Source organism: Pelobates fuscus, chromosome 8 (assembly GCF_036172605.1).
Source record: "Pelobates fuscus isolate aPelFus1 chromosome 8, aPelFus1.pri, whole genome shotgun sequence".
NCBI classification, from domain to species: Eukaryota; Metazoa; Chordata; class Amphibia; order Anura; family Pelobatidae; genus Pelobates; species Pelobates fuscus.
The window spans coordinates 121,760,014-121,777,522 of NC_086324.1; positions in this window are offsets into that span (position 1 = coordinate 121,760,014).

Here is a 17,509-nt window from a genome sequence, read left to right on the forward strand (position 1 = left end):
TTTATCCTTAGTACTTTGTGGGATGTGCTAACCATCCGCAGTTTCCCAATTTTAAAAAGCTGAGGTAATCAGGATTCCCGCGCTCAGCACGGCTCTCCTGATTACCTGATTGGCTGAAAGGCTGTTGCTGTGCAGATGCACAGCACAAGCCTTTTCAGCTCTGGCATTTGACTCCGGGAGGCTGCCGCATACCCACTAGCTTTGCTAGGTGGTTATGCTCATCCCTAAGACAAACAAAGTTTGTAGATCATAGATTCCTGCAAACTCTGATAGCATGAACTGTTTAGTAGTAAGTGGCTTTCCCTGTAGGGACAACAGGGGTAGTTCTGGATTTTTTATTTGCTGATTCATTATCAAATTATCCAGCACTTGAACTGGGCACAATTTTGAACCGGTAGGGAAATATTTAATCTCCACTGGGGGGCCTGCTTGGCTTGTTTTTGTACGGGGGATTGCTAGTACGTAATGATCATTTACTTTGGTTAAGTTTCTCTGTTTAAGACAAATGTTAGTGTCGGATATTTTCTCTACTGAAAATTCTTTAGGTCTTAGAAACCCAAAAAAGGCCAAATAAGCCGCTGATTTAATTACCAGGTTAGTGGTATATTCAAAAGAACTTTTTTTTTTAATAACTTGGAGATTTCTTTAAAGATATTACTATCTATGGGGAGGCTTTTGAGGGTTTTGGGGGTTTTTAGCCTCTGGATACCTTTTAGTATGTTTTTAACTGGGTATGTGGATAAGAAAGGAGTCTTGTTTGGGTAAAGAGTTAACAGGAAATGTTGTATCCCCGTCAAGTATAGTTTGATGGTATTGTAGGCTATTTTTAATTAGAGTTGGCAAAAAGTTGTAAATTGCGCCATGGTTTCTACAGAAAATTGATTTATTATATTAAAGTCACAAACAAATTTTTTGAACATGTCAAATGCCCTACTATACGCTTTTTTAGTGTTCACTGATAAACCTGCCTGTGCGAGAATTCTACTTTGAGCTAATAACTGGATTAAAGCATGATTAGGTCTTTGAATTGCGGAGGAGTTTTGGGTTGTTTGTTCGCTGTAGGGTGCAGTCTGAAAAATTCCTGTAAGTTAAAACGTGACAAAGCGTCAGCTGCATTATTGAAAACTCCTGGAACATGAATACAACAAATGTAAAACTGCAAATTTGCTGCCAATCATGTAAGTTTCATTACTAGATTCATAATTGCCAGGGACTGAGAGGGACCTTTGTTAATTATGTTACAAGCTGCTAAATTGTCAGAATAACACCTAACTGCTTTACCCCTCCAATTTTCTCCCCAAATGTGTGCTGCTGCCACTATTGGGAAGATCTCGAACAATGCTGAGGTTTTGTCAAAGTTTTCTATAGTAGCTGTTTCTGGTGGCCAACTATCATATACCCATTCGTCCCCAAATATTGCAGTGTACCCTATGGTAGCTGCAGCGTCTGTCCAGATAACCAGGGAATCGGCAGAGATGGGGGGAATGAATAATGACCTACCATTCCATGAGGATAAAAATAGATTCCACATTTTTAGGTCAGCCCTAGCAGGATCGTCTAGATTAATCTTAGTGTCGTCGTCAGGGGGGCCGTGTAGGAGAGAAAGTAACCTAGAGATAAAAGACCTGCCTTGAGGGATAATTCCCATGGCGAAGTCGGGAGAACCCAAAACTGACTGTAACTCTTTCCTGGTGCATGACCCGTGATTGTGAATGTGATTTAGAATCCTGTCTACTTTGACATGAGGGAGGCTAGCTTGCATGGTTACAGAATTGAGTGTGATACCTAGGAAAGTTATTTCTGTACTGGGACCTTCTGTCTTACTTGGAGCTATCGGGACTCCTAATTCCTCAAATAGGGAGAGTGCACTTTTTAGACTGCGTGGTATGTAGTAGTGAGGTTCAACATACAGAAAATCATCGAGGTAGTGGATTACTACTGGGCACCTGGACTTGTTAAGTATTAGCCAATTCAGGGTTTCTGCGAATATGTAGAAAATGTTTGGGCTACTTTTAGAGCTGAAGGTCAGCAAGCCTAGTTGCTAAATAATATTTCTCTTCCCACTTAACGCCATGTAGATGCCAGAGTGACTGCTTAATAGGTAGAAGTTTGAACGCATTTGAGATATCCGTTTTGCTTAATCAGGCTGCCTTACCAAAGTTGAGGACGGCTTGAATGGCATCGTCTATTTTTGCATATTGTAGTGAGAAGTCTTCTGAAGGTATAAAGGAATTTAAACTTGGGAAGGTGGAAGAGTGAGGTGCTGAGAAATCGATTATTAACCTCTTTTTGTTATTAAATTTGCCCGTGGCTATACCTAGTGGGCTTGTTCTCCAAGAAGTGAAAGGTGGTATGGTGAAGGGTCCTATCATAAAACCATATTCTACTTCTTTGTTGAGAAGATCTTTTAGACTGGCTGGGTCTGTTATTGCAGACTGTAGGTTAGGGCATTCTAGTATGCCTGAGGGAAGTGCTACTAAACCTGTGTGGAAACCTCTAGTGAAACCAGAGACGAGAAAGTCAGCCAGCTGTGAAGAAGGGTGTTCAGTCAAGTAACGTTGTAAATTGGGTATGTTTATTGGGGTTATTGCTTTCTTAGGGAACAGTTTGTTTGGACACATAGTTTTTGCGTGAGCTCTGAAACAGATTGAGCAAACATGGAGTAATCTACAAGCGCTATAGCTACATCCCCCCGCATTAAAGTTATTACAGACTTATGCTTTCCCAAGAAACACTATCGGCCTTCCTAACTTGTCTTTTATCTCCCTCTGATTAGCAAAATATTCTGGATTGGCGTTACTAGTAGACGGACCATCTACATTACTAGGACAAAAGTTTGCCGTAAGAGAGGCTGAAGAACATATTGCACATGCTGGTGTTTTAAGCCCCGCGAAATGTCTACAGAACAATTCTGTGTCCAACTGACTCCAATTGGTGGGAGTGTTGTATTGAGCCAATGACGCGGCTGATCTGGCCGAAAAGGACTTATGGTAGTCGTAGAACGCGTAACCGCCATATTTGTAAGCCAGTTCCACCAGTTTGTGCAGATATAGATCCAACTCTTCTCTACGATGTGGGAAAGAAGAGCAAATTACATCCCTATATAACCCAAAAGCTAAGACGAATTCAGGAATATTTAGCTTCTTATTGCGCCTAGGGTCTCTGGCTTTCATTACCACGGATATATCTTCGAAAGTATAACATCTGTTTTCGATTATAGCTGGAAAAGGAATGTTCCTTCTATTCAGTTCGGCTGTGATTTTTGGAACAGTCCAGGATCTGTAGCTGGATATCGTACTGGACTGTCTTGGCTGAGTGCCAGGTCTGGACGGAGTGCTGGCGAATGATAGTTCATCGTCTGGAACTGAAGCGCTAGACATGCTATGGGCGTGAAAGGAAACGTTCTGGTCAGAAAAGATTACATTTTTTTTTTTAAATGTGTGTGTGCTGGCTGACTAGCTAGTGCCGTACCATGGCGAAGCAATTACACTAGGTTGGTGACTGGTGAGGCCCTACTAGGTGCCAAGTGGCTTGAGAGGCTCTATCTAGGAGTTGGCGCGAGGGGATTTCGTGGCCACCGAGCGTTGTGGCGGGGTGTGGGCCTCTCGGTGAGTAGTAATCATAAGATAGAATGGGAGTGACAGGTGAGGCCCTCTTTATACCACATGCGAGGCGGCTAATTATGATTTAGCCTGATGGGTGTAGTACCTCCGAATTGAGGATGGGTGTTGGCCTCGCGGGACCACTAACTTAAGGCAAGAAAGACGGGAGGAGATTATCACTATTGGGTTTCTACAACCCTGACAGCCAGCCACCTAAACTGTGAGGGACGAGACATGCGACACTGAATACAAAACGAATGAAAATACATTTTTTTAACTTTGCTCGTTATCCTTACCTGTATGTGAACTTGAACCACGTACTTGAGAAGCCCTATGGAGTCGATTGGGTCTGCCTCTGTCTGGTAGGGCGGTTTATATCCAATCTGAAGCCCCATTTGCGAAAATTGGAAGAAGGAGAAAGGGAGTGGTAGAAAAAAACAAACAAAAAAAAAACGGTAGCAGATAATTACAAGATCGGCTAACGCTATTTATTCCGTTTGTTTAGAAGAACGTTTTTTAATTGTTTTTAAGTAAGAAGTTTGTTTTGAATTATCCTGTTGTTGTATGATTAAATGTTATATTAGTCTATGAAATAGAGGGGAGGAGTAAGGAAAGTTTTATAAAAGACAGGAAATGTACTAACCGGACCGAAAAACGTGTAATTCTGCGTAATTGGTAGCAACGTATGTTGAAATTAATCCCTAGAAAGGAAAGAAGAGTAATAAATATTTTCTTTTAAAAAAACCTTAGAAATGAAAGGAGAGTAATTCCCCGGTAAACCCCATGACTTAATGGATTCACTTGAGAGCAGGTATGCAGGCTAACATGCAGAGGAGAGCTAGGGAGAAAGGAGGAAAAGAGGTGGAAAAAAAATGTTTGAGACACTATAAATTCATATCTTGCCCTTTAAGAAATATAATTTTTCTCAATACACTTAAAAACATTTGTTTAGAAGAGGAGAAGGGAGTGCACCTGTGGATAACACTAAAATAATGCCAATGAAACAATTGCTATTGACAGACCCCCTCCCCTCGTACACTCACGGTCAGTAATAATAAGTGTTCTATATAAGAATGATTTAGATGAATGCTTTAGACGAATGATTTAGACGAATGATTTAGACGAATGATTTAAACAAATGATTTAGACAAATGATTTAGATGAATGATTTCAACGAATGATTTAAACAAATTATTTTAAAAAATGATTTAAACAAATGATTTAAACAAATGATTTAGACGAATGAAGCTTTGAATTGCGGACTTACAGTTTTGGTTGGAAACTGCCGACTTGGTACCGTTTGTGCGTTATACTCACGAATCTTCGCGTGGAAGTTTGCTGACCGTCGTTTTAGGCGCGTCGCGGCAAATTGACGTGAGAGGTCTGCGTGTACCGAAAGCGAAAGGGGATTTCCGGAATCGTCGAAGACAGGTAAGCAAGGGGTTTGATGGTTTATATAGGCCTTAAATCCCTCCCACAACTTCAGGCATACGCCTTCTATATACATGATATGTTGACATATCACTGGGAAAAAGACGATGTAGACATACAAATACATACAGATAAACAAACACATTCACAGATACATATACAGTCATACATGCAGGCTCAGACTCAAAGACATGCAAAGGCACACAGACATATACTCAAGAAAAGAGACAAAAACCCAAATGCACACATACATTCAAACACCAACTGTGACACATATACTTACAGACAGACATAAAAAACACATTGCAGTCACAAACATACCAAAGACACATTATCATTCATTTGATTATACCAGGGATCCTCAAACTCCGGCCCCCCAAATGTTGCTGAACTACAACTCCCATGATTCTTTGAATTACATAGATAGCCAGAGAATCATGGGGTCGTAGTTCAGCAACATCTGGGGGGCCGGAGTTTGAGGACCCCTGGTCTATACACACTCAACTCATGGGTGTACTGTCATATATTTAAAGGAATATTAAAGTCACCAAGACCACTTCACATCAATGGGTGCAGTTGTCCGCACATTTTAACTCGGAAATGTAAACATTGTAGTTTTGTAGAAACTGCAATATTTGTATTGTCGGGTTAAACATACCTCTTGTGGCTGTCTTCTAGGTAAAACAGTAAGTAAATCTCACCCTTATCAAGCACACCAAGGGCGCTTCACACTTAATCATCTACAGCACTATTGTATTAAAAATACATGTTTGTATTCCTAACGTCAACTCACATTGACAGCTAGAGATACACGCAGGCATTTAAATGCAATATATGTGGGAAGCTGGGAATTTTTCCTTTACAATGGGAAACATCAAGCTGGCGCCCCTTCTGTAAAGCTTCTCTGAATGAACAGTGTAGTATTTGCGGAAACGAACCTGTGTTCCCAGCCCATAACACTCCTCATCACATTTTAGTAGCCTTCCTGTTGATCAAAACATTTTTAGCAGGACCAGGGCTGCCATCAGGGGATGACTACCATGATTGTTGTCACGGGCCCAGTGGTCCTGGGGGCCCGGACTGTAATGCTAATGCCCTGTGTGTCTGGGCCGCCCTGCCGGCTTTACACTGTAGAGCATTGACACAGGTTGCCATGACAATGCTCTGGAGGGGGGAGCTCGGAGGGGGGAGATGAAGACTTCAGGGCCCCTCTGTGCTGGTCCAATTAGCTGAGCCACTGACCGCACCACCAGGGAATCCAGCGTGTCCCCCCCCCCCCCCCTCTTGGCTACAGGTAAGAGGCAGGGATGGGGATTCATTTTTTTTTTTAAATAATAAAATTATTAACTTTTTTTTTAAATTAATAAAAATTAGAAGAAAAAAAAATACCCTCACTGCATTTGTGAAACGTAAAGGCACACACAAACACACACTCTCCAGTCACTATACACACTCTGCAGTCACTCTACACACTGCATTTAATACACATAAACACATACTAAGCAGTAACTATACACACTACATCTACACAAACACTACATTCACAACACAAACATACACTCTGCATTCACTATACACACACCACATCCACTACACACACACTCTACATTCACAATACACACACAACATCCACTAAAAAACACGCCCTCTGAATTCACTATACACACGATACATCCACTACACAAACACACATTCTGCATTCACTATACACACTACATCCACTACACAAACATACACTTTGCATTCACTATACACACAATACATCCACTACACAAACATACACTCTGCATTCACTATACACACAATACATCCACTACACAAACATACACTCTGCATTCACAATACACATGATACCAGGGCCGGTGCAAGGATTTTTGACTACACAGTCAAAGATGCATTTTGTCACCCCTCCCCCCAAAAGAAAAACAATTTCTTACCCCCATTAGTGTTTCATATCCACTCTCTTGAATGTCTTACCTCTTTGGCCCCTTTGTGCCTTACACCCCCCTTTAGTGTGTCTCTTACAACCCCTCTTATGTATTTCTAACTTCCCCGCCAGCCCCTTTGTGTCTCTTTCTTCCCCTCATACCCTATCTATCTCTCTCTCTCCCATGTAGACATAGATACAGACAAAAATACATATATGCACAAATACACAAACATACAGGCACACAACCATCCAAGCACACAGACATAGTTATTCAGGCACATATTCACAAAGATATACAGACACACAGTCATAAAAGGCACACAATCGAACAAACACAGTTATACAATCTACACATACAGGTAAAAAAGAGAGATAGTAGGCGCTCGCTATAGTGATCAGGCAGCAGTATACAGAACAAGGATTCCCCAACCTTGTGAGTGAATAATAGAAAGAAGGAGGGCGTATACCGCGCCTATTAGTTTAAATTAAAATATACAGAAAATACATACATATGTTCTTGGATTTTCCAATAAATCGTGACCTCAAAAAAAAAAATTAAGACAAAAAATAATAGTGCAATACAGCAAATATTATCTTAAAAATAAGTGATTAGTAACTATGTACAGTCCATTTACATGGAGATGAGCTATAACAGAGCTCTACTGTGAAGCGCTTGGACGGTACAATCCCCGTCTTTGGATTTGTAGTAGTTGCCACAGATGTTCTCAATATGCCATGTGCGTAGTTGGTATAAAAGACAGAAAGATAGCAGCAATATGGTGAAGTAAGTACCAATGATATAGTAGATAATAAATAGTATTGTACTTACACTTTCCAGAGCATGTGACCTGCTCTGGTGTAAACAGCTTGGGTGGTATAATCCCCACCAAGGATATACAGGATACCAGGAAATGAAGATAGTAAGTCTAAAAAGTAACTTAAAAGTATACTTTAATATATATAAACAAAACAATGGATAATAAAATGTTAATATAAAATATAGTCCCACTTAACGCGTTTCGCCTAATAGGCTTCTTCAGAAGTGTGGTGTGGTGTCCAAAAAGTCAGTTTATATGTCCTCCATAAAGAAACAGAGATAGGCATATAGAGACATACATACACAGTCATACGGAGGCATGTATGTATGTACACAGGGAGGCTAAAAGACAGATCCCCATCTGTCGTGCAACTTCAACAATGCTTTGAAAGCTGGGGCTCTACCGATTCCCCATGCTTGCAGGATTGTATTTTGCACTAAACAGTATTTGTGTGTTTGAATGTAAGCATGTTTTTGTATAGAGTATGTTTGTGTGAATGTATGGGTGTGTTTATATATAATTTTGGTGTCTAATACAGAGGTGTGTTTTTATGTAGTGTTGACATTTAAATGCAGGGGTGTGTTTGTATGTAGTGTTGACGTTTGCATGCAGTGGTGCATTTGTGCGTTTGAATGCTGAGATGTATGCACATATACACATACAGTGCCACACACACAACACTGTGATACACATACACAAATATACACACACTGACACACATGCAGATACAAATATACACAAACTGATATACATTCAGATAGACAGACACACAGATACACACACATATACAGATACACACAAACACTGACAGACATACAGATAAACACACACTGACATACAGACACACTGACAGACATGGCACTAGAAAAAGTGCAGAGACGAGCTACAAAATTGATAAAAGGAATGGAGCATTTTAGTTATGAAGAAAGGTTAAAAAATGTAAATCTCTTTAGTTTGGAAAAACGGCGCCTGAGAGGGAATATGATAACATTATACAAATATATTTGGGGCCAGTACAAACCATTATCTGGAAATCTATTCATAAACAGGGCTATACATAGGACACGAGGTCACACATTTAGGCTGGAAGAAAGGAGATTTAATCTAAGGCAAAGAAAAGGTTTTTTTTTACAATAAGAGCAATAAGTATAGGGAATTCTTTGCCTGAAGAGGTGGCTTTGTCAGTCTATACAGATGTTTAAACTGCAATTGGATAAATACTTGCAAAAAACATAACATACAGGGATACACTTTCTAATTAGTGGGGTAATAGCTGCTTGATCCAAGGAGACATCTCACTGCTATTTTGGGGTCAAGAAGGAATTTTTTCTTAGCTTGTTGCAAAATTGGAAGCGCTTCAGACTGGGTTTTTTGCCTTCTTTTGGATCAACAGCAAAAACATATGTGAGGATGGCTGAAATTGATGGATGCAACTATGTAACATACATGTATATATACACACACTGACATACAGACACACATATACACACACACACATACACACTGATAGACATATAGATACACACACACACACTGACAGATACACACACACACACACACACACACTAACAGACATATAGATACACACAAAAACACACTGACAGACACACACACATATACACATGCTGGTCAAAATATACACTTTTCTAGCCACCCTCCTGTTTCTTACCTTGTGGGTTCAGGAGGGTGGCTTACCTGGGATCCAGAGTGCTGCCTGAGGTAGTTGGGAGTTGGAGGAGCTGGCCCTGCCTAGCCCCCCTCCTCTCTGTCTTCTCCTGCTTCAGTCTTCTTGGGAGGACATCACTTCCTCCCATCCGATAAGAAGGGGGCCGGCGGTAATTCCGCCCCTGCTAGGCGCCATCCGCGCTGTGTGCTACAGAGAGAGCAGGGATATGACGTGTTCGTATCCCCACCCCCTTCAGACAGTCTGCAGCACTGCAGGCTGGTGCTTGGCCATGCTACGAGAAGTAGTATAAAAATATATAAATAGGGTGGCGCAGAATACAGTAGATCTAATAAATGCATCAACCAACAAACAAATCCTGGTAATGAAACTTGGATACAATAATATAAAAGAAGTGGTGGTGCGCAATAATTAATAAAAAAGATATGTTCTCTTATTTTATGTGGAGAGGACGTGTCATTTTCCCCACATACTTTAGTTTGCAAGGATACTTTAGTAGGTAGACCACATTATTACACAAGGATGGTGAACGGGCCCTTGTCTAACCCCTGGGACCCAGCTGTCTTAGGTGGAACCTCTAAACTAAGAGCATCACTCAGATGTGTCCCCTCAGGAGATTACAACTTGGGACACCAGGGCAGGCTAAAAGGAGTAGATGGGGCTGTAATTAAGTGAGAGGAAGGACCTGTCCAAAGAGAGGGTATGTCATCCTGCCGTGAATGTGCCAGTTTGGGAAAAAAATAAGTAACCATTGTGCCGGATGGAGGGGTTTACTATACATTTAGAGAATGGAAGGGATAAAATCATTCATCTCATTTCTGACTTACTCCTATTTATACAGGGATCCCTGTGGAAATTGTATAGATGTGTGGTTTAGAATTTGTTACTCATAGTGGTTTTGATGTATATTGTACTTGATTTTATCGGCTTAGTCTGTGAGCTCATTTGAGCAGGGCTCTCTTCAATTCTTGTCTCTTTTACTACTACTTTGTATGTCAATACTTGCTGTTTAATATCCACAATGCATTATTGTAAAATGTTGCAGAATGTGTTGGAGCTATATAAAGGCATTTTCCCCTCCTTTTTTTATTCCCCTCTCCTCCATAAGTTTTGATTCTAAATTATCTATATTTGTTATTATACAACATTTAGGCATGTATCTTGGGTATTGGAAAGTAGTTGTTGGTTTACAAAATACAATCTCTAATATAAGATTATCACTCAGATTTGTCCCATATGGAAATAACTTGGGACAACAGGGCAGCCCAAGGGAGTGGCCAGGACTGTAATGAAATTATGGAGGGCCTGTCTATGCAGAGGTTATGTTATCCTGGTGTGAATGCATGTCAGTTTGAAAGAAAAATAAGTTACATCAGATGGTAAGTTAATATTTTAAATATATGCCCCCTCACTATTAATAGGGTTAGGTGAATAGGTAAGGTTATTTAATTTAAGGGGTTGGAGGTTTGTGCTTGGGCAGAGGCGGCTCTCTAATTAGGCTATTTAGGCGGCCGCCTAAGGCCTCGCGCTGATGGAGGCCTCGCGGCCCCCTAAATCGCCTTAGGGCAGTGTGACATGTCTGGTCCTCGGTCAGAGACCAAGGACCCACCACAGGAGGCGGCCCGGCGTCTTGCCCTTTATGCCGCTGGGTGCCATGCCCCTCCACACCGCCTGTCCGGGAGAGAGCCAGCTTGTCTGCAGCTCCACCGAGTGCAGAGCTGCAGACTGAGGGGGTCTCGCGATCTCAGCCAATCAGAGCATTGCCGTGGGTTACCACGGCAACGCTCTGACTAGTTGAGATCGCAAGACTAGACTTACCACGTGGTCTGCAGCTCTGCACCTGCCAGAGCTCCAGACCGTAAAGGGAGCCCACTGGACCACCAGGGATACAGCCTGGCCTGCCCACCGGACCACCAGGGATACAGTCTGGCCTGCCCACCGGACCACCAGGGAATAAGTTTACCATAAAGGTATTTATTCCTCAGCTCCCCACCCCCTACCCTGTCACTGCCCTCCCACCATCCCCTGCCCTGTCACTGTCCTCCTACCACCCTCTGCCCTCCTACCACCCCCTGCCCTGTCACTGTCCTCTTACCACCCTCTGCCCCAGCCACACTCTGCCCTCCTAGCATCCCCTACCCTGTCACTGTCCTCCTACCACCCTCTGTCCCAGCCACACTCTGTGCTCCTAGCACCCCCTACCCTGTCATTGTCCTCCTACCACCCTCTGCCCCAGCCACCCTCTGGCCTCCGACCACCCCCTGCCCTGTCATCGCCCCCCTACCACACCCTGCCCCAGCCACCCTCCTGCCACCTCTACCCTGTCACAGAACCCTACCACCCCCTGCCCCAGCCACCCTACCCCCTGCCTCAGCCACCCCAGCTCCCCTACCACTACCATCCTATGCCCCCCTACCATCCCCTGCCCTGTCATAGCTCCCCTGCCCCAGACACCCTACCACCCTCTGCCCCTACCACTCACTACCCTATCACTGCCCTCCTACCACCCTCTGCCCCAGCCACCCTTCTGCCACCCCTGCCCTGTCACAGAACCCTACCACCCCTGCCCCAGCCACCCTACCATCCTTTGCCCCCTACCATCCCCTGCCCTGTCACAGCCCCCCTACCACCCTCTGCCCCTACCACCCCATACCCTGTCACTACCTTCCTGCCACCCCCTGTCACAACCACCCTACCACCCTCTGCCCTGTTACTGTCCTCTGCCCCAGCCACACTCTGCCCTCCTAGCACCCCCTACCCTGTCACTGTCCTCCTACCACCCTCTGTCCCAGCCACACTCTGTGCTCCTAGCACCCCCTACCCTGTCATTGTCCTCCTACCACCCTCTGCCCCAGCCACCCTCTGGCCTCCTACCTCCCCCTGCCCTGTCATCGCCCCCTACCACTCCCTGCCCCAGCCACCTTTCCACCCTCTGCCCCAGCCACCCTCCTGCCACCTCTACCCTGTCACAGAACCCTACCACCCCCTGCCCCAGCCACCCTACCATCCTATGCCCACCTACCATCCCCTGTCCTGTCACAGCCCCCCTGCCCCAGACACCCTACCACCCTCTGCCCCCTACCACTCACTACCCTATCACTGCCCTCCTACCACCCTCTGCCCCAGCCACCCTTCTGCCACACCTGCCCTGTCACAGAACCCTACCACCCCTTCCCCAGCCACCCTACCATCCTATGCCCCCCTACCATCCCCTGCCCTGTCACAGCCCCCCTACCACCCTCTGCCCCCCCACCTACCACCCCCTGCCTTCTACCACCCCGTACCCTGTCACTGCCCTCCTACCACCCACTGCCCTCCTACCCACTGCCCTTCTACCACCCCTTGCCCTGTCACAGCCGTCTACCAACCCCCTGCCTCAGCCACCCCAGCTCCCCTACCACTCTCTGCCCCAGCCCCCTACCACCCCCTGTCACAGCCACCCTCTGCCCCCCTGCCCCAGTCACCCTACCATCCCCAGCCCCCCACCAATCTCTGCCCCAGCCCCCTTCCACCCCCTGTCCCAGCCACCCTACCACCCTCTGCCCCTAATACCTCTACCCTGTCACTGCCCTCCTACCACCCTCTGCCCACACTCCCTGCCTGCCCTCCTTTCCACAGGCCCTACCCCAGCAACCCTCTGCCCCATCCCCCCTGTCACAGCCCCACTATCACCCCCTGCCCAAGCCACCAGACCAACCCTTACCCTGTCACAGACCCCCTACCACCACCTGCCCCCCCACCCTCTGCTCCAGCCCCCCCCACCCCTTGTCCTGTCACAGGCCTCTAACACCCCTGCCCTGTCATAGCTTCCCCACCACTGCCCTGTCACAGCCCCCTGCCACTCCCTGCTCTGTCACAGCCCCCTGCCCTGTCACAGCCACCTGCCACTCCCTACCCTTTCCCAGTCCCCCACCACCTCCTACCCTGTCCCAGTCCCCCACCACCTCCTACCCTGTCAAGGCCCCCCTACCACCCCCTGCCCTGTCACACCCGCCCATGTCACAGCTCCCCCTATGTCACAGATCCCCCCTACCCTGTCACAGCCCCCTCACCCTGTCACAGCCCCACCACACCCTGTCATCCCACACCCACCCAATCACAGCCTTCCCACACACACACCCTGACACAGCCCCCAGCACACACACGCACTGTCACCAGGGCCGGCGCGTCCATAAGACGGCACAGGCGGCCGCCTTAGGGCGCACCTGTGGGGCGCCAGATTTCAGTGACCGGCAGGAGGGAAGCGCTTCCTCCTGCCAGGTCACCTCCTGGACCCCCGGTGGGCAGCAGTGTTCTAATGAGAGGCGGCGAGGGAGCTCTAACCTGTCTGCTCTGCTCCCTCGCGCGATGTTTGCTGATGCCGTGGGATCCGGAATATGATGTCATATTCCGGCTCCCGCGGCATCAGTAGACAGCCCGCGAGGGAGCAGAGCAGACAGGTTAGAGCTCCCTCGCCGCCTCTCATTAGAACACTGCTGCCCACCGCCCAGCAGCCCCACTGGACCCCAGGGATCCACGCCAGCTCTCCAGGTAGGGAGGCTGGGTGGATATTATTAATAATTTGTGTGTGTCTGAAAGTGTATGTGTGAGTGTGTGTGTATGTGTTTGTCTGTGAGTGTGTGTCTGTGTATGTGTTTGTCTGTGAGTGTGTGTGTCTGTGTTTGTCTGAGTGTGTGTCTGTGTATGTGTTTGTCTGTGAGTGAGTGAGTGTGTGTGTCTGTGTTTGTCTGTGAGTGTGTGTGTCTGTGTTTGTGAGTGTGTGTGTCTGTGTATGTGTGTGTATGTGTTTGTCTGTGAGTGTCTGTGTTTGTCTGTGAGTGTGTGTGTCTGTGTTTGTCTGTGAGTGTGTGTGTCTGTTTGTCTGTGAGTGTGTTTGTGTCTGTGAGTGTCTGTGTATGTGTGTGTCTGTGAGTGTGTGTGTCTATGAGTGTGTGTCTGTAAGTGTGTGTGTGTTTATGCATTTGTGAGTGTGTGTGTGTCTGTGAATGATTGTATGAATGTGTGTGTCTGTCAGTGTGAGTGTGTCTAACAGTTTGTGTTTGTGAGTGTCTGTCAAATCAGCGAGAGTATGTTTGTGATTGAGTGTGTGTCTGTCAATGAATGAGTGTGTGTCAGATCAGTGAGTCTGTGTCTGTCAGTGACGTCTGTGTATTTGTCATTGAGTGTGTGTGGCTGTTAGTGTGTATACACCACTGAGTGTAGCGTGGCGGAGCGGAGCGCAGTACATGAGCTTCTGTTTCCTGTACCTGGCCAGACTGACTGGAATTGCTCACTAAGAGAGCACTTCCTGTCAGTCCAGCCCGGTACAGAAAACTGAAGCTCCTGTAGAGGATCTGCTCCGCAACGCTACAAGACAGGTAGGAGGCACACCAGGAAGGGGAGAAACACCAAGGGACAGGGAAAAGAGGGGGGAGGGGAGAGGAACACTAAGGGACAGGGAAGAGGGAGGGGCTGTTTAGGAGGCACATAGGTGAAGATGTTAATTTTAGAGGGGGAGGGAGGGGGGTGGTGGAAAAATGCATCTTTGCCTATGTACCCAAAAATCCTTGCACCAGCCCTGGCTGTCACATCCTTCCTCCGCACGCCTTGTCATTCCCCACTCATACCCTATCATTACCACACACTGACACCCCCTTCACACACACTGTCACCCACTTCACATACACTATCACCATTCCCAAACACTTTCAGTCCTCACACACTGTCGCCCCTACACCCAGCCAAACTCACATAACCCCTCCTAATCCTGCCATTCTCACCCACTTCAACCGTACCAAACTCACTTGCCCTTGCTTTGCCACACCTACCCTATCGCATTAACCCCCCATCAACCCTGTCAGACTCACCTTCTCTTGCACTGTCACCCTCCAACCCTGTAACACTCATCCTCTATCAGTCTGTCCCACTCACCCCCTTCACCCTGCCACACTCACCCTATTACATAAACCCTTACAATCCTGTACTCCAACTGTGCAACACTCACCCCAAACCCTGTTACACATAGGTAGACAATCCCAGATACACTCAGAAATACACACACCAGCACTTATGTATACACGACTGTACAGCTATGTAGAAACGATTGGCATAATTGCATATTATCCCATAACTACAGTCAGAGAGATAACAATGCCGCGGCACAGGGAGCCGCAACACTGCAAGCCTCTGAACAATGAATACAGAGACTAGCTCTCTGTATCCAGCACTGCAAGCTTGTCTTTAAATACAACTACAGCACCTTACACACAATGAAACCCCTATTTTTAACTTTAGGTGCTAGTGGGGGCCTCATGTTTGAGTTTCGCCTAAGGACTCAAAAAGTCTAGAGCCGCCACTGTGCTTTGGCCACCTAGCACCCAGTCTGACTGGGATTTATATCTAATTGTCCCAGTTCTAAGGCAGTGACATTACCACAGCTCTAATCAGCTGATGATGATGCAAACATTTAAAGATACTAATTCACACAATTACTGCACATACACACATGAATGTAAATCTACAAGCTTGTCTAATTAAAACATGCACAACACTCACTGAGATCATCAATACCCCCAACAAAGATATAAGTATTGACATTTCATTGAGTAGAGGAGCTATTTTATCATGGCGCCTCAGCAGTTTCAGGGACAACAAGGCATCACTATCCAGCCACATAGACCACTGAGGAGATGCAGAGCCACTAACATCAAACATTTTAGTGGAATCCTTGAGAGATGTGGAAATAGTGGAGAGGTATCGCTTAACCCATGCAAGGACCTAAGATTGTATGACATTCTTAAGGAGGACTTGAAGCCATTGCCCCAGAGGCATATGGCAATACCTGGGATAGAGCAGATGTAAAGTTCCATACATTTTCATGCATCTTGCTGTTTACAGAGGACTAAGGGTGTTGTGAGTGGAATATCTCAGTCCAACTTGTAAAGGGTGCTGGGAAATCTCTTCACTGCCCGTACTCACTGTCAGATGTTCATTTCCTTTCCTTCAACCAATGAAGGCTGGAGTGTGTCGAAGAGGTGTTTCTGCAGAAAGGGAAGATTGTCCAATATCCTTGGAACCATCGATTCCACCCATCTGGCTCCCAGGCCACCCAAAATCATGTCTACAAATGCTTGCAGTTTAGGGAATAAGATCCATGAACTTGTGGCAATAATGGCAACTGATAGTGTAGATTTAGTCGCGGTTACTGAGACATGGTATAATGAGAAAAATGACTGGGACATAGCAATACCAGGGTTCTCTTTATATAGACAAGACAGGGAAGGCAGGAAAGAGGGAGGGGTGGCCCTGTATGTGAAGGATAGCATAAAATCTAGCCTAATAAAAGTTAGTGAGGTGAACATAGAGTCCGTTTGGGTTACGTTAGAATCTGGTAATCAGGTGTGATTTATAGGCCCCCAGGACAAATTGAAGAGTTAGATAATCTACTAGTTGAGGAAATAGCTAAAATGACAATGAAGGGGGAAGTTATCATCATGGGTGACTTTAATCTTCCTGATGTGAATTGGAAAACAAAAATAGCTGCTTGTGCCAGGAGCACACATATTCTAAACTCCCTACTGGGATTGTCTCTAAAACAAGTCGTTGAAAGCCAACTCGTAAAGAGGCCATACTAGATTTAGTGTTAACAAATGGAGATTTGGTATCCGATATTACTGTAGGTGAAAGTTTAGGATCCAGTGATCATCAATCAGTGTGGTTTAATATAAGAACAGTGACTGAGTCACACCAGACAAAACCAAAAGTTTTAGACTTTAGAAAAACAGACTTTTTTTAAATTAGAATATGTGTTATGGAGTCATTATCAGACTGGAGCAATTTAAATGGCGTCCAAGAGAAATGGGATTATTTAAACGTTGCACTACTGAAGGCAACAGAAAATTGCATTAGGCTTGTCAGTAAAAGCAAAAAATTCAAGAAACCATTGTGGTACTCTGCAGATGTGGCCAAAATAGTAAAAAACAAAAAGTTAGCATTTAGTAATTACAAAAAAACCCAGAGTGAGGAAGACAGAATGATCTATAAGATTAGGCAAAAAGAGGCTAAG